The sequence below is a fragment of the Stigmatopora nigra genome, chromosome 1 (genome assembly GCF_051989575.1).
Source record: "Stigmatopora nigra isolate UIUO_SnigA chromosome 1, RoL_Snig_1.1, whole genome shotgun sequence".
In the NCBI taxonomy this organism is placed as follows: domain Eukaryota; kingdom Metazoa; phylum Chordata; class Actinopteri; order Syngnathiformes; family Syngnathidae; genus Stigmatopora; species Stigmatopora nigra.
In genome coordinates, this window is record NC_135508.1 from 21,777,393 (window position 1) to 21,799,493 (window position 22,101).

General features: G+C 38.7%; 1 long non-coding RNA gene across 2 annotated transcripts in view; it reads right to left on the reverse strand.

The window, feature by feature from the left end:
• The window catches only part of LOC144202587 (uncharacterized), a 71,780-nt gene that overhangs the window by 17,313 nt on the left and 32,366 nt on the right, over positions 1-22,101 (reverse strand). For both annotated transcript variants that reach the window (XR_013327514.1, XR_013327520.1), the window contains exons 3-5: positions 10,504-10,582; positions 8,489-8,581; positions 1,077-1,166 (exon numbers count right to left, since the gene is read on the reverse strand). This is a non-coding gene — a long non-coding RNA (uncharacterized LOC144202587). The remainder of the gene's footprint in view (positions 1-1,076; positions 1,167-8,488; positions 8,582-10,503; positions 10,583-22,101) is intronic.

Sequence of the window (22,101 nt, forward strand, 5' to 3'; positions counted from 1 at the left end):
TTGCTTTGTTTTTTAGTCTTTTTTTTTTTATTATACACAATAAACTTGGCACAGTTGCAGAGACGTGGAGACCCGAAAAAGTTTTTCTTGCCCCAAATAACTTTGAACCACGATACTATGCCATATCGTCACATGTGCAACAAAGTTTTCCTATAGAATGCACAATGCTACAATGACTATAATAAGTGTTGGACCCTCTAGTCCAATTCGGCCCACAGGGTTGTCCAACCTGATGGGAACTTTGTAGCTAATTCCTACTATACGTACACAATTAAATGCTTCCTTATTTTAGGCAAGGGTGCCGCAAAACTAGATTTTTAGAAGTTGTGTGATCAAGTGTGTTCAATAGTAGTCGATGAGTTAATTACCAACATTTAAATGTCCGAAAACCAACAGATAGTGACTTGAAAATGCCCAATGCAGGCAAGGTGACTGACTCTCTTACCTAAAATACATAAATTGCCAAAGACAAATCTAATAATGGACAGCAGTCCCTTCAGTTTAGAGGTGGTGTGGTGAAAATATATACCAAGTATTTCTCTTTACGGATTTTTCACCCAATTGTAGGCCACATTTTGACGAGGTCTGTGGAACTTAGGGGTGTCGAAAAAGTGGCTAGGGGGTCCGATCCGGGCTACATGGTTGTTCAGCTTTACGGGCACTTTGTAGCTAATTTTTTCTGCCGAAGTGCAAAATTCTGTACGTAATCTTTTTGCCAAAAACCAGGTCTTTGAGTTGTGGTATCAAGTCCGAACACTACTACACTTTCCTCCATTTCCTATCTGAAATCCCGTTTGCCACCTGCCGTCAAAACGGCGCCTTGAATGGCAGCCAACAAGTTAATAAGGAACCTTAAAATGCCCGAAAACCGACAGGGAGTCACTTGAAAATGCCCAAAAACAAACAGGAAGCGACAAACCAAGAAGAAGTTCCTCAAAATCAATAAGAAATAATCACAAATTTAGTGATCTGCAAGTACCCTTAAAAATGAACCTATTGCCTGCTATTGACAACAATAAATGTTCAACTCATTTAAACTCAGTGTGGATATTAATCATTCAGTGCCATTAACTTACCTTTTTATGACAGAAAATAAACTGGTCCCGCCCACAGGAGATCTAGCTGGCCCGCCAACAAAACTGAGTTTGACACCCCTGGCGTAGACACTGTAATAACAACACAAAATGTCAAGTGTGAGGAGATTAGAAGTGTGTGCTTAAGGGCTAGCACACACATAAAGTCGACAAAGGTCTTCAAACACCAGGCTGTCTTATGTTTTGTGATATACATGCTAAACACCGTTACCGACAAAACTTGGCACGCCAGATTGATACTAAAAATTGGAATAACCAAAAGAGCCACTTTCTTTGCCAACATTGTTTGCAACCAGATGCTTGCTGGTTATGTCTATAGCTCCGCCTCTTCCCCCTCAATGGGTCACCATCAGAAGATGGTCAATCTACATTAAGCCCCAATAGTGGTTTGTAATGGAGGAAAAAATATATAGTTTCCAGTCAATAAAATATTTTCATGATGTGCTTTGTGTTTCTTTAAATTAGGAAATTGGGAGTATTTACAACAAAACTTCAGAAAGCAACTTTTCCATATCGACTGCAAAAAGAAAATAATAAAAACCACACAATAATTGAACAAGGCATTCACAAGACACTTTAGTTCAGCCTGCATTGCACTTCTTAGCATTACCACTAGATGGAGCATCTCACTTAAACGTTAGGTGAGGGGTGAAAACCTGACATGTTGACAAAAATATGGAAAAATGTGTAGATTTTTTTCAGAAGCAGTCACTGATGACGTAGTGGTTCATTGGCCTGACTTCCGTGAGGGTATCTTGGGATCCATTCCCCCCAAAAAAAGAATACATTCATATACTAGAATATATTTTGGAATATCCTTAACTCATTCACTTCTATTGACAGTTATTGACATCAAATCAATTCCAACTCTGAAAGCTGGTATATTTTGTCATGATGTCTAACAACCATTGCAAGTGATAAATGTCGTATTTATTTCAAGTGGGAAGGGAGGCAGCAAAAATACAAAAAATTCCTTCTGAAAATGAATCATGCATTTATTCCATTTAAATTCATTGGACACGAGCATGAAAGAGGTTAAAATAAGTGTAAAAATAAACAATCATTGGATTTTTTTGCAGATTTTTGGTCCTTCTTTGTGTGATAGTAATGACAAATACATTATGTTAGTATATTGCAGTGTTCTGATTAGTGCTGGTCAGATATGAAAATAGCGGTTAGGCCTCTAAAATGCGCCACGCCACCTGAGCGAAGCACTCAGGGTCTTTTATCGAAAATCCCACAGAGGTGACGGTGCGTGCGCAAACTGTTAATTTGCAGCGGCGCCCTTTTGTGCTAGCGCGGACCGTTTCTCACCGAGTGTGTTTTCCCACTCGCTGTGGTTGGAGGCCATCTTTACTGGGTGGGAGAGCAGAATGAAATGTCGGGAGAAGAGCCATTTGAAAGAAACAAGCTTTAAGTTTAAAAAAAATAATAAAGAGGCTGCAAGGAAGCGATATAAAACAAACACAGATAAAGAAAAAATAGAATGGCAATAAGAAAGTCGATTCTCGTTTGGGATTAATGACATTTGCGGTTGGCTGTCTCTTCTTTAAACACATCTTTGCTCAAATGATGGACTGTGGCTGTTATCTTTACGGTCTGGCACAGCGTAGCGCCTGTTAAATGCAAGAAACCGCCATGTAAACTTTACGGCACAACATTAATACACGGGAACAACAGGCACATCCATCCCCGCAAATACTCTTTGGGTGTGTAAAGACACTGCACTTCTCTTTATGGCGCTTTCCTGGAGTTTTAGGGAGTAGATGCTAAACAAAGTAGCTCCATACGTATTTGTCCATTAGGAGAAGTTCCAAATTAACCTTGTGTTCGGATAAAACTCTCATTCAGGTTTAATTTAGCGACAGAACAATAGTCGGGAAATACATGATGTTATTTTTGGAGAGACGATAGCATAAGTCACGTTTGTTGTCAAATCTTAGGCGCTGTGAGAAGAAACTGCACCTAATAATTATTTTTGGGTCGACCCTCCAAAAAAAATAATTATGGAATTTCCTGATTTGGATACAAAAGTATGAAAAAACCTTGTGATTGGCTGGCCACCAATTCAAGTGATTGTAGTTGGCTGGGATAGGCTGAGAATAAGCCATATGTAAAATTAATAAATGAACATTTCAGAACTTGGGGCGCAGTGGCGAGTGTTTAGGGCATCAGCCTCACAATTCTAAGATTGAGGGTTCAAACCTAGGTTCGGTCCTTCCTATGTGGAGTTTGCGTGGGTTTTCTCTGGGTACATGCTAGGCTAACTGAGCACTTTAAATTGTCTCTAGGTTTAAGTGTGACCATAAACGGTTGTCTGTCTCCTTGTGCGTTGCGATTGGCTGGCCACCAATTTAGGGTGTACTCCCGCACCTGGTCATTATAGTTAGCTGGGCTAAGCTCCAGCACCCCCTTGGCTGGCCACCAATTTAAGGTGTACTCCCGCACCTGGTCGTGTAGTTGGCTGGGATAGGCACCACCTCCTTCGACCCTGGTGAGCATAAGCCATATGTAAAATGGATAAATGTATTTAAGAATTTGGGGCACAGAGGCAAGTGGTTAGCACACCAGCATCACAGTTCTGAGATCAGTCCTTTCTATATAGAGTTTGCATGGCTTTTTTTCTGGGTACATACTAGGGTAACTGAGCACTCTACATTGTCTCTAGGTGAGCATAAATGGTTGTCTGTCTCCTTGTGGATTCCAATTGGCTGGCCACCAGGGTGTACTCCCGCACCTGGTCATTGTAGTTAGCTGGGCTAAGCTCCAGCACCCCTCACACAGCCCCTTCCGTTTGAATGTCCAGCAGTTGGCGCGTGGTAGTGGATTCAGCCAAGTGAAGCCGGGATAATTTAGGACGGAATCACCTCCCGATAAAACAGTGCGTGTCCTCCTGTTGCCAAGTTCATCAGGCAGCACAGGCGTCCCGCGATAGCTCCCTTCGCTCATTTTTTATTTACCTCCCCACACCATGGCTGTCCTAGTTATTTGGCCCGGCCGCCGGAAAAGTGGACAGGCTCCCCCCGGAGACAGAGCTCTCATTGTAAAGACTTTGGGAGACGAAGCTGGCACGGCGCCTTTCAATGCACACTTTGAAGCTCGCGCACGGCCGGGCAGACGGACGACATTATGTCCTGCTTTAACTTCATCCAGAACCCCGCACTAATGGCGAGGCTGCGCTGCCAATGAGCGCACTAAAATAATTGGTCTGAGGGGAGTCCGGGTTTTGTCGGCGTCAGTGGAAAGAAGTTGATGATAAAAGGCCCAGATGCACGAATCACAATAAGGATGGGCATCACAGCAGTTTGACCCTTGAACAACAAACTAGGAGTCGATGGTTTCTTTTCAAGACAGTAATAAAGCGTGATGAAGAGTATTTCCAGCCATTAGCTTCGGGGTGTCAAACTCATTTTTGGTGACCGTTATGTCTGTCACAGTTAATCGACTAAGGAATGGATGGCTTTTCTGGTGTGGTGTGCCAAAGATCATTAAAATGTGTACCAATACTCTTTATAAGGCTATTTTTGTGGCTTTATTTTTATCTTTTCATAAAAAGGGAAACATTAAATAGTTCATTTTAATAATTATATTTTTTATATTAACACGAAAAATGTTAAACTGAAAATTCTAAGTGCCATTCTTTTACTTTAAGACATTATGATCTTTTTATAAAAGAAATAACATTAAACAGTTCCTTTTAATCCATTTTATATTTTTATATTAACAGAGAAATATTGTGTGTTGAATTGAAAATTCTAGGTGTTATTCATTTACTTTAACAAAAACATAAACTGAAAATATTAGTTTAAAAAAACTACAAAAAGGAAAAAACTAAATATCCATTTTCTAGCTATACTATTCATTCTGATTTACACATGATGCATGAAGTGAATACTACACGATTTAGACTCGTGAACCAAACACAGTGATGAGGCAGGCCAGATTTGGCCCCCGGGCCGTCACTTTGACAACCCCGTACATTAGATATTTTAACCCAATGAGGACAACAAAAGTCAAATCCATTTAGAGTGGGTGAGTTGGCAAGGCAGGGCTATTGGTCTTCCATTGAGAATGGATTGAATGGCTCACCCTCTCATTGGCAGACATTGAGTTGAGCGGCTCATGTTTTTACCTAATTAAATCAACACTTTTTTTGTTCTTTCTTGGCGCTTTTTCTCTTGAAAGTCTTTGAAGACGATGCAGATCTGGGAAACATGTCATTTTGCTGGACACTCACGATTCATTGATTAAGATTCATCAACCGCCATCAGCTGATTGGGAACATCTCTAAGTAATTGGCTTTTGTGCATTTAAAGGAGAAGACAACTCGCTTTGTGTGTCTATCGCCAGACGTCCAATCTTGTTTGACAGCGAGGGGTGAATGAACAAATGTCGTTTTCTTAAAAACGTAAAGACATTCGCTTTCATTTTTTTGGCATGGTTGCCAATTTTCTCTTGCTACCTTAAGATATGATTTGCGATATGCTCAAGAAATGGCGTTGCAACAATTATGGAGGTATTAGTCAAGAATTGATGAGTTAAAATTTTTTTTTATAAATATAGCCTGATATCACGATGTACGGTTCTCGTATCGAATCAAAATGCCTTTGAATCTTCATATGTGGGTTTATGGTAAAATAAACAATACAAGGCTACATTTCCATGCACGCCCACTAGTAAGCAGCGGTGAGCCTCTGTAGCCTGACATGTAGTAATTGTGCTTACCAGAGGAGGGCGATGTTTCTCAGATCAAGTCTCATATCAAATTCCGTAAGGGTTTTTATTTTTTAGAACTCTGCATTTTTAGCAGTTTGGACTAAATCTATTTTGACTAAAGCCATAATTAAAAATATAATTGATCTGAATGTACTTTTATGTACATTTTAATTTGTTTTTTCTAAAAGGACATAGAAAAATCTAAATCCTCATCTTAAAGTGCAGCATCAAGTTTCATCGGGATCGAATCGTGACCTGTTACAAATAATATCTGCAGATATGAATCCCAATACACACGCCTAGCCAGGAAATCCTTCTACATCTTCAAAACACGAAGATCTTACTGTACGCGTTTGATATCTGGCTGTCATTTTTGCTTTCAAATTTCCTCTTTATTTGCCGTTTTCATTCCTTGTCAAAACTTATGAGGTCACCCTACGACCAAACTTTGCAAGGCTATTTGCATATTTATACCTCTAAAAGTAGGAGCAACCCATCTGCCTTATTCCCCGATGTAATCTTTTAAGGGGAAGCCTCAAAAGGGACCGGTGTGATCTACGGAAGCAGTAGTCAGCGTCCAGTTTTTGCTGCATAGGCAAGCCAATTTGCATCCAGATCAAAAAGCATACAAAGGCAGTGGCATGTAATGGCCCAGAACCAACTTGCAGACTCTAAGCGGTTGTCGAAGAGAGTACGTGGCCAGCGAACAAATGGAAAATGTCTCCTGTTGGGACGTGATAAAATTAGTAGGACAGACCATATGCTTTTTTTGCGGGAGCTTTTATCAAGCTTCGTGATTAGAGTGCAAGAACAGCAAAAACAAAGGTGATATCACAAACAGCCATGGAGTACGGTTGTTTGTTTTGCTTTTGCTTGTTTCCGTACACTCCATCTTGGTGACTGGTGTTGTTCTATCGTGGGTAAAAACAACAGAGAAAATGCAGTTGTCAAAAAGTAAATGAATTTCTAGCTGATTTTCTGTTAATGTACCTCATCTATCTACTAAGAAAACGGATTGGGGCTATTGTAGGAAAAAATAGGGAGCCAAGATTTTGACTTTTAGGTTTAGAGTTTTGACTTTATTTCAGAATTTGTTGTCGGGATTTTGGGGCTTGAAACTGAAGCAGAATTTTAACTTTAAAATCTCAGAATTAAGACTGATTTTAAAGGAAAATTCTCAGATTCAAGTCAGAATTCTGGCTTGACTTTTCAGGGAAAAAAAATCTGGACCTTAAAGTCATAATTCTGATTTAATGAATAAGTCATAAATGTATCACCATTCTGACTTTGATTCAAAGTTAGAATTTGGAGATTAAAGTGTTGCCTTTTCTTTTGAGAGAAAGATGGCAAAGAGTCTGGCGGTAGAGTTAAAGTTTTTGATCTGATTCTCTGAATTTCACCAATTCCGTTATACGGAGCCGTGTATGATGACAATAAAGGCTTTCTGATTTGATTTGAATTTCGACTTCAATTCTGATTTTAAATCCAGAATTTTTTTAGATCGCTCTCTACTATTGTGAAATATCGTGGCGCCCGTTAGTCCAGATAAAATGTTATGTGGAATTAAATCCATTTTAAACCAGTTCTGCAGGTGCCCGTGAGTCACTGATCTTCCAAGAAAGATATTAGACGATGCCAAAACGATGACAAAGGAGGGCAGATGTCCATGTTTTCACTGTACTGTACTCAGCCTATAAAAGGTGCCAAGCTTAACAATAAATCCGTATTGCCTCCTGTCTGGAACCGGATTGTGCCGTTTGTTCAAACTCCCAAACTACAAATACTAAATTCTGACTTCATTCTCAGTCATCTGACATTTTTGAATAGCGCATCAAAACCGTAAAAAAAAGTGTCATTTTAAGATGGATGATTCTCTTTTTTTCCTCTTAATTGAAGACGCCTCATTAATCACTCTGGCTGTCAAGCTTGTACCTGTTTTTCTTTTGTGTTTGACTAGAGAGCCACAGGCTAACATGTCCAACAAATATGGTGGAAAATGTGAAGGGCAGGGACGACGGTCCCCGTTTCTTCGCAATTATTCGGCGGTGGAAAACTAAACAGGTGGCACACGGATCCCTGGAGACAAAGTGACAAGCAGGAAAACAAATGTTGAGACTTTTTGACTGCTGGAGTCTGGCTGGTGTATAAATATGCCCGGGCCTTCATTTTCATGATCAATGAGCCCTTTAGGCTGGGATGTCCGTGTAAGCCTTGTTGATGACACAAACTTTCATCCACTTGAAAGCATAATGGGCATTGCCACAAACTGTTCACTTGGCGCTCTACAACACGTACATTTTTCGCCCGTCCGAACGGAATTCCCCCGAGAGGGATGTTGCGTTCTTTGCCAAGTTAACTCCATGAAAAATGCCTCCAAAGTCAAACTACATCAGTACAGTAAAGGTTCATTTGCAAAACATATGCGATAGGGGACTTGTTTTTGTGTGCATTCTGTTTGGATATTATTAACATTGAGTAAAATATGCAGTAATTACAAGCGCAGCAGGAAATACTATCGCTCAATGTGTGCCGAGTATCAGTTATTCTAACTGTTGTTCACACGGCAGAAAACACACCTACATAAAGTCCTGCAAGGTCAGATTAAAACCAATGGCGAAAGTAAAGACTGTGCTTCACAAACCGGACAATTTTGAATGCAAAAAACAATGAATACTTACATGAAATAAGGCTCATCCTGTCAGTGTGAGGATACTTGAGGCTGACTGTCAATCACACTCTAGGTGCATGCACATATGTTTAGCATGTTTCTTCTGAAAAGAGAATTGTGCATGTTATAAACAGGTAAACCAGAATAACATTCTGTTTCATTGAATTTTGATATTTTTGGTACAGAATGGTACAGTGTTTTCTCCTTTTAAATGGATCAATACGCATTATTGTCTGCACATCTCTCCTTTCCCATTTTAAACATGTAAATTATTATTCTTATTAAATATATTTGGGCTAAACTGGTTATTTTTTGGCCTGTTTTATTTTACTCGAACAAGAATTTTGATCCTTTTCATACATTTTCTGTACCATTTAAGCACACACACACATTGAGTGGCAGTTTAGCATTAACCATTCAGACAGTTTTTGTGGGACGAAAACTGAAGAACCCAAAGAAAACCCACACACGCCCACGGAAAATGGATTTCCATCTATCTGCCTTATAAAAATATCCGATTTGGCTACTAGCAAGACCAAGAGTGTAACCAGCAACAATTTTACATGACGGTCCAATCCTTGGCTTCCATAATAATATCAATAAACATGGAGAGCCCAATGTGAATTTCAGACCAGAAAAAGCAAAGAAGCCTTTCCGAATCCACTAATCCTTGGCAAAGTCAACAGAAAATGGACAAGTAGCCTTGTAAATTGGACTAATCAATAGGAATACTGAGTGAATTAAAAAAAAAGAACAAGACAAGAACCTTGGAGCATCTCCAGATTATTTTCAGGACACCTTACGGAAATTGAGGTTGGCATTGAGAGTCAGCAGTGTCAAACACACAGCTCACGGGATGAATACGCACTTTCGGATCGATCACTAGGAAGCTCGCTCTTGTAAACACACTTGTTGCTTTCCATTCTTTCCGTATTGTTTTAATCATTGATAGAAAGCCACAAATAATGCCAACTAGATCTCATATGGGCCAGATCAGGTGACTTTTGGCCCAAAAGGTAATTTACTTGATTCCATAGACGGCGCTAGACATCCGATTTCGACTGGGTAGGGCCAATGAAAGGTACAGAAAGATGAGCATCCATCTGCAGCCAGTTTAAATGAATTAGACCTCTATTGTTGTCAATTTTGCGTCACTTCATTGTCATTTCAGGGTTCAAACAGGTCACTTCTTGTAAATTTTTGATAATTTCCAATTGATTCAAAGGGAATTGCCGGACTACCGTATTTTGCCATTTAATATACCCGGGTATATTAAATGATTTTTTGCTTTTGGGTCTTCCGTTTGAGCGCCATTTAATATACCCCTACCATTTAATATACAACTGCCATTTAATATAAAATACAAATGGAAGGTATATTAAACAGCAAAATATGGTACTTTCTGCAGATTTTTAGCCATTTAAAGGGTACTCCATAATTTTGTGGCATTTAAGGTTCCTTGTTAACTCATTGGCTGCCTTTGACAGTGAATGAACGAATAGGAGTGTGGTAAAAAAAGCAAAGTGCAATGGTTAACACAATAAATCAGAGAAATAACATAATTCTAGTTTTACAGTTTTTATATTGAACAAAAAACATTTGAAATATTTTTGGGATTTTTTTTCTCGTGGAACGGGAATGAATTCACCCCTGAAACGCATAATGTAGGCACGAGCTAAATATACTCAACGCAGACCTAGTTTGGTTTAATTCTGTGAGGATTTGGTCTGTTTTTGCTTTCACTTTGTCACTGTCGAGGTCAAGAAAAAAATGCGCTCCCTGCGGTATACTTTCTTTTTTGACACAGAGACGACCATTCGTCATCACAAAGCTCGAGGAGTTACACCATAAAAATAGAATGGCGTTCGTCTCTATCATCTTCTCAGACGCTTGGTTCACTTCCATTTTACCCTCATTATTTCGCGCCTGCTATGACCCTCTGTTTTGCTTATGCAATGACCTTCAAAAATGACAGCAGGATTGCACTTAATCCCATTTTAGTTGTTTCGCTCCTGTTTAATTTACCTTCGTCCAGATTTGCTGGATAACAAGCTGTTCTCGTTGACATTACGGAACTTTGTTTTCCTGTCAGTCCTGAGGGATTCTGAAAGAGGAAGAAAATAAAGTTTAGGAAGCCTTCCTGTAATTTATTCAGGAGGCTTTGAAATTGCATTCCCATGGTCTCTGTTCCGTATGGTTTATGTTCAAAAGCCGATATGCAAATGACTTGCTCACAAATACGATGAGTCAAAAGGTTAAGACAAGACATGTGTGTCGCCTTGCATTACTTCTGGCGCGGATATGTTATGTTAACACAACATGGTGACACTTAATTATTTATTGCTATTAAGTCATTTTTGAAATTTACAAGAACAGATCTTATTTCAGTAAAAAGAAAAGTCGGATTTAATCTATAAATACCTGGTCTTTAACGGACAAAAAGCAGCAGATGGGCATCGGTGGGTCGAGTATTGAAGATGTTTACTTATGATCAAGAATAAAGCTATTTAAAGTAAAAGTACTCATTCATAAAATGGACTCAAATTAAGTGTTTGGTGAAAAGAAGATTTGCAAATATATATTTACGTAAGGGTGTACGAATATTTACTCAGCTGCTACTCGCAATTCCACCCCTTTGTAAAATGTCTTTGCATTTCTTATTCATTTGAATGCCATAATAAATAATTTTCTTTTCTTTTTTTGCATATATGCATAGATGCATTTATTATTTAAAACGAAATTGTATATTTTTTATCATTTTAATAGGTTTTCACCCTACAATTAAAGTGTATGGCACGAATTATGCTAATTTAATGCAAAATGCATCTCTATTTGAGAAAAATTCAAGTTATGAAACTACATATTTCATAAGTAGAGGTACTACTATATAGATGTATCTTGTATATTCCAATGGACATTGCACCATTGGCCAAATGGGATAAAAGGCTGGGTGAAGTGTTTCTGTATCAGATTTTACGACTATTTCAACCACTTAAGTGTAAGGGCACACACTTAAATCACACACCTGTGCCATTTACTTGCTGCCTCCCTGATGACTGAGGGGAGGAAAATAGGAATTTCCTGCATAATTAATCTCAGTGATAGCGCAATAATGAAGTTCTAAATTGCCGTGGCACACAGTATGTGCACAATGTGGCGCCTTCAGAATGGATGCAGCTGCAGGAGTCGTGATGGTGCGAACGTGTTTTGGTTCAAGCGCTGGAATCTATACAGTCAAATGAGTTGCCACCAACTGAATGTGCCCTGATTGACGTTTTAAAGCCTTAACTCAAACACAATTCTGCGGGCCTCTTAATTATAGCATGTTCATCCATGCGCCATGTGGACAAAGGCTATAGAAATACTTCATTTAGTTCTGTCAAATCTATACATAATTGATCATCTGGTCTTCAATTATTTATCACTATCAGGGCCTAAATATTGCAGCACATATTTGAATAATGAATTCCTGTCAAATTCAGCCCACAGAATGTTACTATTTAAGCACTTGGCCATGGCTAATTACGTATTGACTGACAAACATTAGAATGAACTCGGGTGCATAATACATATAGCTCTTAGTGCAGAGTAATGTTGCTTACTTTGCGCAGTTAAACAGAATTTGAACAGATGGAAAAAAATAGACTGAAAGTTCTTCTTATAATCACACATATTATTTCTCGCCTGCGAGGCATGATTAGTAATGTTGTGAATGAAAAGAAATAGATGACTGTTTGAGCCCTGATTGATTTAGTCAGTGAAATTAGCCAATGAGCTAGTAGTAAAGGTAATTTTAGAATTGTGTTACTTTTTTCTCCCCCTAATATGACATTTACCAGCGATGTGATGTCCACAAAAATAAATTTTCTAATTTTGAATTGATTTTCAAATGGTTTAATTTTTTCCCCATTATAGATCTTTTTCAATAGTTTTTTAAATACTACACTGCTTGAAAACAACAGATGAGAATGCACACATGTCGTTGAAAAGTAAGTGAGCATGCTACTTAAGCACTTACGCATTAAACGCATTGAAAAAATGCAAAATTTATTTAAAACATGATGTTGCGCTTTGAATCGTCATAAGTTAAAATGGCGTGCCTAAAAAAATACAGTACATTTTTTCATGTAAAATGCTGTTAAAAAAACTTAACCATTGCCTGATTTTTTTAAATATTCGTAATTTTGATACAAAATGCGTACCTAATAGTTTGGTAAAGAGTGATGCAGTAAAGTACGCAACACCCTTGATGTAAAGGACTTCTTATTGATGTATCTGACAAGAAAGAATCAATAGCCTCTGTGTAGCATAATTGCAAACATAAATTCTAACGTCAACAATGTAAACATACATCTTGATGTGAATTGTATTGTATCTATGTCTCTATTGGTAGTGACATACTCAGCTCTCTCAGTTCACCGTATAATACTACAATTCTCTTAGCTCAGTCTCTGATACAAAAAACAAAGACTTTACTCTGCTAAGAAGTCATGCTGCCTGAGGTAATGGAGGCCAAACATTTTAAGACAAATCCTTGAAAAAAAGAGACAGACAGTTCGTCGAACGGACAGTTTGTCGAACGGACAGTTCGTCGAACGGACAGTTCGCCGAACGGACAGTTCGTCGAACGGACAGTTCGTCGAACGGACAGTTCGTCGAACGGACAGTTCGTCGAATGGACAGTTCGTAGCCGGACAATTCATTGCCGATTCGCGCGCTCTCAAAATTATAATCGTGAGAGAGAAGCATTGTACGGCGATGAAATGTCTGTTCGACAAACTGTCCAGCGACCAAATGTCCGTTTGACGAAACGTCCGGGGACAAAGTATCCGTCGACGAAACGTACGGTCACATAATAAATAAATCCATTTCCAAGAATCTCGCTCGTGCTTGGTATCCCTCACCTGCAGCACATTTTTATTGGCCCTTCCTCAACAAAGATTTCAGGTCTCAAGGTCAGCAATGAAATACACGCCCCAAACAAAAGGAATATTACTGAAACCGAAAAAAATACCAAAGCCTTAGTCACGCTGTTTGCATTAAATAACAAAAACAAAAACAGCTCTATGACTGACAAGTTGTGTTTTCTTCTCCTCTTGTAAAGCAGCACACTTTCCAAAAGTAGTGAGGCACAATCATTCAAAGCGGCTTCCTTCAGCGAATACATTAAAGATCAAAAGGTACACAATTCGGCTCTGTTCAAATATTTTGGAGATAAACATCAACTGGCAGAAAAACAACTACAGAGGACTTTTGAGGGCAAAGCTGAAAGTAGCACACATTCTGGAACCTCAGCCTACTAAAAGACAGCTCCAAAGAGCATCCATCTGTACAATTCCAAATAAAGTTGGGACGTTCATGGGCACATCTGTGCATCTTGGATCCTGCTGCGAAACTGACGATTAAGTCACAGCTACAAGATTGATCCAGTGGGACCATATCTAACTTCGGCCAACACCGCATTTTGATGCACCGTGGCCATCATTTTTTTTGAAGGGACGCTACTACTTTGGTGGACAGCCATGTAAAGGACCAAAAAATAAACGTGAATCTGCGCTGTTTCTATTTTAATCACATTTGTAACACCAATTTTATTTCCAATGTCAAAAAAAAATTAACTTCAAAATTTTGCCTAAACAAAAATCGCGAAATTACTGCAATAAAACAAAAAATAGCGAGCCATAGGCTTTCTATTTTTTTGTTAAAGTCTGCTAGCATACTAGCCTTCTAGGTGCCATGTGAGCGTTTTGTCATTCCGCTATCATATATACTAGCTAGCGCAACACTAGAAAGGTACAAATTGTCGCTAATCGATTGTGACCAGCTACCGAAATATGAACGATTTTGGGTTTACGGCATGTATTGATATAAATGTGATAGTCAACATTAAAAATATATATTCCGAATGCAACAAAGTCATGTGTCGACAAAAAAAGGAAACTGTGAAAATATTTATTGATAAATAAATCTTAGCTAGGCCATGATTGGTTATGGGGGCATGTAACAAGTTGCTTCTTTTTTTAGTTTGAAGTCTTGAGTGATTTATATGGCAACCTCAGACATAAAACATTTTTTAATCAAACCACATGCTAGGTAATGGTAAAAGATAAGATTTGAGTGTCATGTTTTTTTTCACATTTAGTATACTCATTAGTATATTCATTTGACATTTTTTGCCATTTTTCTTAGGGCCTTTCTTGTGCAACCTAAATAGCAGATAATTTACGGAATTTATACCCTTTAAAATTTGATGCTGTTGACGCGTAACTTTATTTACATGATTTGTTTCAGTATATTGTGCTGCAAACAATGTGCCTGTCCTCAGCAAAGACAGATTACATCTCAGAGATATTGCATATTTCTCCTCTTTTTGTTTTGCTTTTTAACTGCAGAGGCTGAGTCACCCTTTGGATAGAAATGATGAGTATGGCTTCCATAAACCACCAAAGCCAATTTAAATAAAGCTATGCCAGTGTGTGAAATGCAAATCAAAACATAATACACTACAAAGCCTAACATTTCAACTGAATATCTTTGTTCTTTTCACGAATAATGTTGTCAACCATCCTCCATCCCGGCTTGGAACACCTGAGCTCTTCAAAGCTAATCATGACTCACCTGCTTCCAATTAGCAATCACCTCATAACAGGATCCAAACATATGTATCATAGTTTTTAAACTTATTCAAAACCCATTTTTTTCCCTGAATGTGTTGCAAGAATCAAATTCAAATTGAGATAATTTAAAACAAACCAGCAAAAAGAAAATCATCCATTTAGACATCGCAGAAGACGCATTTGGCTCTACGCCGACTATAACTGTTCTCGGCATCTTAAAAGGTCTTTCCAAGAGTGAGAAGGTCTGACGGCAATGTGTTAGGACACCGGCACCCCACATGGAAGTGCTAATGTTGTGGCACGTCAGGTTTTTAACATTCAGGCCTTTTTAGTGGATGACTTTACCATCAGAATGGATATATTTTTCTTTGTTGCACAGGACGGATTTTGCTCATTTTAAGAAGGAAGCAAAGATTATAGCAGCCCTAAGAGGCGGGGCTTTAAGAGCTAAAATTTAAATGGGAATACTCACAAAAGTATCATCTCACTTACGTTGTCTGATCAAATTCAGTAACTAAAGGTAAATCTAACTCTGTTTTAGGGGAACTACCCTTCCTAGATTCCGCTAATGATTAATAATGGCCACCCCATGTTTTTCCTTGGGTCCGCCTACTTTAGACAAAACGTAAATCATATTTTTTAATTTATGCACAAGAATACAAAGAGAAAAATACATATCGGTGGTGAAGCCATTGTTTGATAGGTCGTTTTTGTTGTTGTTTCTCCCACACAGTTTTCATGCCTTTGTCTATACTTTAAACTTTGTGTAAAAATCCTTCGCACTCTTTTAACACAGTGGCCCTGAGAGCTGGTGGGGCAAAAAAAAAAAAATGCTGTTTTCTTACAACAATGGACTCCGTAATTTTGACCCATGTATGTTTAGGGCCATTTTTTGGTGACTTAAACTACTTTCCTTATTGATGCTAGCATAAACTGGGAGAACTATTGTAATAAAAATGTCTTCTGTAATATTTAGTAGTGTACATGCACTCATTAGGAGAGTCATCGTCATGACTGCCGGTTGCAGATCATCACCACGGAAACAACCAAGATTATCCCGGTACTTTATGCTGATGTTGGTTTGCTGGAATTTCTAAACATTAATCGCACACTCTTGACCACCTAACGCCAACCATTAATAACCCTTGAAAAGAAATTTCCAGATTTCTGTATCATAAATCAGTCCTTAACAGGTGCTTATGAAGGAAGGTGTTATCCTGAAATCAAAAGACATTGATTCATATGTTCACATATTTTATTCATTTTTCACCTCCGCACAGCAAAACTGACAATGAATATTTAGATTAAACTAAAGAAGAGATACTTTGGCAAATATTTTAAGCATCCATGAATTGATTTTACTTTGTTTTCTTGAAACGGATGTTCCGATTTATTTCGTTTTGAACACTGCCGACTCCTTACGTAGCAGTCATAATTTTTACTACAATCCCTTTAGCGATATACGCAAATTGTATAATTTAATATTCTTTTCATTGATATACGATAATTGCCACTGAAAAGTAGCGTAAGACTAATCACTGCATCAACGGTTAAGTGTAACTCCTATTAATCGATCACAGAGTTATTTTCAAACGCTTAGTTATCGCACTCCTCACAAGCATAACAATGTATGTGTCTCATTAAAATATGGAATAATATTGATTCTTTTTGAGCTACGGGAGGAGGATTCAACCTCTGAACTTGTTATTGGAAATGTTTGATGGCTCCAGGGGTTCTAGTAAGAGAGCTGGGGAATCTTTGGTTGAATTCAACACGTTTTAATGAGCTCAAAGGTGCAAATGCTCGCAGCAACTAATGAATAACAGATAAAAAGCTAAACAATTAACAGATTGTTTGGCTCTGTTATTATACTGCTGGCACTAGTCTCTATGCAAATAAGTATAGTAGAACATGTAGAAATTAAGTGGCTAGTACATCACATTTGTTTTCTAACATACTAGCCTTGCTAGCAAAACAGTTCTGGCTATTTCATTGATTCAGTACAAAGTAGACCTCAAGGGGAACGAGGCGGGAGCTGGAGACATGACCACGAAGCAACTATGTGGTTGTATACAATGTCAGAGTGCAAAGTACTTGTTCCAGACATAAAAATATATCCTTAAAAGAATAGAAAAGAACATCAGGTTTTAGTTCTTCCCCCAACACAATACGCCACACTGAGATGTTGTGTGGATTGGTCACCTTCTTGCGGTGAGTCAATCTGGGTAAAATGGTAGGAGCTGTAGACAAGAGCAGGAAGTGGCTATAGGCTTGAATAGAAAGTGGTTCACTTTTCCATGTTTTTTTCTTAAATGCCCTGAATTTTCACATTAAAATCAGCACTAAAATCTTTTTTTTTTCATTTTTTTTTAACGAAAATCATTATTTTGGTTTATACTTTTGCCCAATATGTCATACTTGATCTTATTGTTAATCGGTCCATGATGGGTGTTACGAGAAGAGCCTTTGTCCAATCAGAAGCTGTCTTTTTATTTTTATTTTTTTTACATTCCTTCCACAAAAAGTCTCAATTCCATTTTCCCCAGATTGATCCATGTAATATATTCATAACAAATATATGGAACAATAAATCTAGCATGCCAGGTTAGTAACTGTACTGTAAATCTTAGTAATTTACCCACCAGTGGATGATTGGATGGAAAAAGTCTACAAATAAAAATAGTCTGGCTAATATTCTTCACTGGATTTACATCCCTCACACTGCTGTCTTCTTATATTTTTGACTGTAATGAATATGTAAATCTTCACATTGGTGGAGAAACGCATTTGTGACGCACATTTGCTGCCACCCATGCGGGGCTATCAAGCGAGCTCAATTTATTTTTCTGAACAAATGCCAGTCAAGCAGTGATGCCACTTTCCTTGGCAATGTTAGTTTAGATTTTAAGTGCACACTAATGGCTGTCACACAAGGTGGAAGGCACGCTGGCACTACGTGTATACTAGTCATCTCGAGTGTGTTAGCTCACTGAGAATGTTGCTCTCCTACTGACACCTTCTGTACATGAATGTAAACCCGCCAGTAGAAATTACTATCACTTACAGTATAGAAACTGACTGCCATGTGTTGAAAGATTATACATACTACAGTGGTACCTTGACGTACGAGGGAATGGCGTATATACTGCTTATCGTTGGCAAGTGGTCATGCGTTATCCTATTGTGAGGACATTTGTGTGCATCATTTTGGGAATATTTTGAAGGGAATACAAAAGCAAACAACTCTCAATAAGTTGCATTTGAAAGTCAGGGTTGGAGGCGGGGCAAATATAGCCAACCCAGTAGGGAGAAGAGAGGTATCAAAATTTAAAACAAAACTAGAATTAAATTTAGTGTAAGGTTAGATTAAATTTATTTTTGTGTCTGCATCGTAATCCAAGTTCATTTAAATTAGTTTGTTATGTCGCGAGCGAGTTGCCATGCAAAAAGTCCCTCCCTCTCTCCCTGTCTCTCTCTGTCCATCTCTCTCTCCCCCCCCTGCAAAATCCGTATAATTTTAGTACTATTCAACACATTTTTAGTAATATTAAACCACTAGTTATTTGTTACTTTAATAGATGGCGAATTAGAACAAATAAAAAACATTTTTCCAATCCAATATCCTGTTTTAGGTGTTTTTTTCAGATGGGTTGCAACAAATTAATTTGTTTGAGTTACGAGAAAATCAACATACGAGCTCAGTCCCAAAATGCATTAAGCTTGTATCTCGAGGTACCACTGTACTTACAAATGCTTCTACATACGAAATGTTCAGGTTACGAAACCTTTTGATATGCACATGATTTGTTCCAATATACAAAAGCACGATCCACGTTACAAAATTTGCCAAAACATCAATACATTTACTGCATCCGTTATTTATTTATGTTATTTTCCCGTGTTTTATTTTTAATTTTAGTTTTGCGCATTGCTGAAGATTTCCTACTGTATGATGGGCCTATCAAGTGAGCAGAATTTTTATTGAGCCGAGTGCCAGTCCTGTTGTTTTTGTCTCTTGGGAGACAAGTAGGAGGGAAGTGTTTAGCTGGCCTGCTTTCTTCTGTGTTCCCTGCTTGTCTGCCTCCTTCAATGGGAGAGACCTCTGGGGAGGCCACACGCCTACACAAATGTGTGCATGCATGCAACAGTCTGGGTACACACTTGTAGTCTCCATAGCCAATGGGAGGTAATCAGTGTCCTCATACACTATAACCACATCCATTAGAAAGGCAATAAAAGCCAAGGAATGAGTTAACGACCCCCAAGAAGATCATCTGCCTCCAGTGGCAACACTGCTATGTCTTTTTCTCAGTCAATTGCAAGTAACTAGTAAAAAAAATAGAGGCAATAGTGTTGATTTGAGTGGAAATTAGCTAGCTGGGCAGTCTTTACTGCTCCAGGAGTAGAAGTGGAATAAAATGGTGATTATTTACAAAACGCTGTCATCTAAATGTGACAGACTACACCCTAAACTGGTCGTCAGTCAGACGTAGGGCACAAACGGAGACAGACACCCATCACTTTCACTTTGTTAATGAACAGAAGTCGATCCACGCAGAATGGCTGATTTAGAGGGAGGGCTGAAACAGGTTACAATTCGGCCGAGAAAAAAAAAAAGAGATTTCGAAAATAGCGGTCACATTTTTTGAATACAGCTCCTATTGAGATTCTGAAAAAAAAACCCGCTAACGATAGCCTAAGTTTCACCTAGATCTGAACAAAATTGTTCCTACCCCAAAGACCTTCAAATTTAGTTTCTTAGAGCAGAATTCCAAATCCAACCGTAAAGGGGCCATTTTGAATTCCCGAAAATAAGCGAGTCATTCAAAGGATCCTATTTTTATGAATTGTGTTGTATTCAGGGCGGCCCGGTAGGTGTGAGTGGTTAGCGTGTCGGCCTCACAGCTCTGGGATCCTGGGTTCAAGTCTAGGTCGGTTCACCTGTGGGGAGTTTGCATGTTGTGCGTGGGTTTCCTCTGGGTACTCTGGTTACTTCCCACATTTCCCCCCAAAAATGCATGGTAGGCTGATTGGACACTTTTCAGGGTGTCCCCTGCTTCTGGTCCGGAGACAGCTGGGATTGGCTCCAGCACCCCCCACGTTCTTAATGAGAATAAATCGGTTTAGAAAATGAGATAATATTCCATTCACACACTTGTCTAAATGTTTGCCCTGCCAAGTTAGTAGCAGAAAATGCAAACTCTATGAGTTCCAATATTACACACACATCCCTGATGCATTTAAAATAAATGGTAGCACAAAATTTATTGTGCCAAATTATGATCCATATCTTATTTCTGTTTTATTGGATCGGTTCTACTTGACTAGAAGGGGTGATGAAGAACGATTCCCTCATCTATTCCTATACATATATTTAAATACATAACTATATATACGCAGGCTTGTAAATTACCCTCAACCTTGTGCCTAGTATATGAACATCTTTTCACCTGCTGTAATTGGCCAGCATACAAAAGTGCAATGAATATTGTATCTCGCCCAAGGGAATCCCAGCGTAAATAGCAATACAGTTCTCAGTCTCCCCACTTCTGTTTCACCAGTCTCTCGACATTCAGCAGTATGTGCATGCTTATTTACAGGGTTGCGCATTGTTTCCCAGTCTTTGCGCGCCCAGAAAATGTGATGATTATTGTCCTCCGAGATTTTCCTTCAAGCACCACTCCTATGGCAACGCGTAGACCGCATTATAAAAGCTAGTAAATGTCTTTTGCGTTTAGTCTCAGTCCTTATATACTTTGGTGCTTCCGCTTCCCATAAATATGAAATAGGATTTAATTACAGTGGCATTTATTTGAAATAGCTAACTGCTTGGATGCTCCCAGTGATCAATTGTGTTCTCCCGCTTGAATTTTATGTTCAAATATACCGCAAGCAAGAAGCTGTTATGTCAAAGTCGTGACGCACTTTGTTCATTAGCCAAATAACGAGGAGGTAAATAAAAGAATCGCTGAACAGCCTCATGGTTTCTTCAATATGTCACGCCAAGGTAACGTGTAGTCATTCAGCGAGTATATTTGATGATCACGAGGGGAATGCCCAGTAACTTTATTTTGTTTGTGAAGCCTGGCATTGAACCCTCGACTTAAGAAATGTGAAGCGGATGCATAAACCGATAACAAACAGCTGGGTCACTTTTGTTTTGCGCATCAAATATTTTAAACAAATGCCTTATGCAAGGATTTTGGTAGTTGAGTGGAATTTTGCAAAATGTATAACATCCCCAAAGTCCTTGGACCGGCATTATTTGTAATCGAGGCGCACTTCCACCACCCACTATACCACTGATACATTAGCATTTCATGTGCCGTGGGGAAATAGATGACTCACAGCAGCCGTGATGGCGCGCATTAGCCAAACATTGAAAAGCCTCTTCATGCTTACTTACAATAGAAAAGTGTCCTTCTTCGATGCATGAAAGTGAGATTGCAGCTGAGTGGAAATGCAAAACTTGCCTCTAATAATTACTCAAAATGATACTAGAGTTGCACTAATGATACCTCTATCCATATTGGGACTGATAGATGACAAACATGACATAATTTGGGAAGTAGTAAGAAAAAAACTAGCTCATTCTGTGGAATATGTAGTTTTTGAGTAGTTTTCAGCCACTGTTTACCCTATCCAAGAAGGCCACCAGCTGTGTACATTGTCGAAAATAAATCAAGTTAGTTTACCAGCCACCAATTCAGGGTGAACCCTGACTGGTGCCCACAGTTTGGTTGGGATAGGCTCCAGCACCCCAGAAACCTTGAATTAATTAATGTATTGCGGACCCATGTGTACTTTGTACCCATAAAGCGCACATGTACTTTATATGCTAAGGCCAAAATTAGCATTCTGTATAATATCAAACATTTGCAATATAAACAAAACTAATTTCTAAGCTAATTGGTAGAATTTTAGTGTGCAGCCGTGAAGATTGCCAAGGCTGTTGTTGAGTTTCACAAATATCGTGACGCAGTGGCGCTGTTGGTGACAAAGTTCA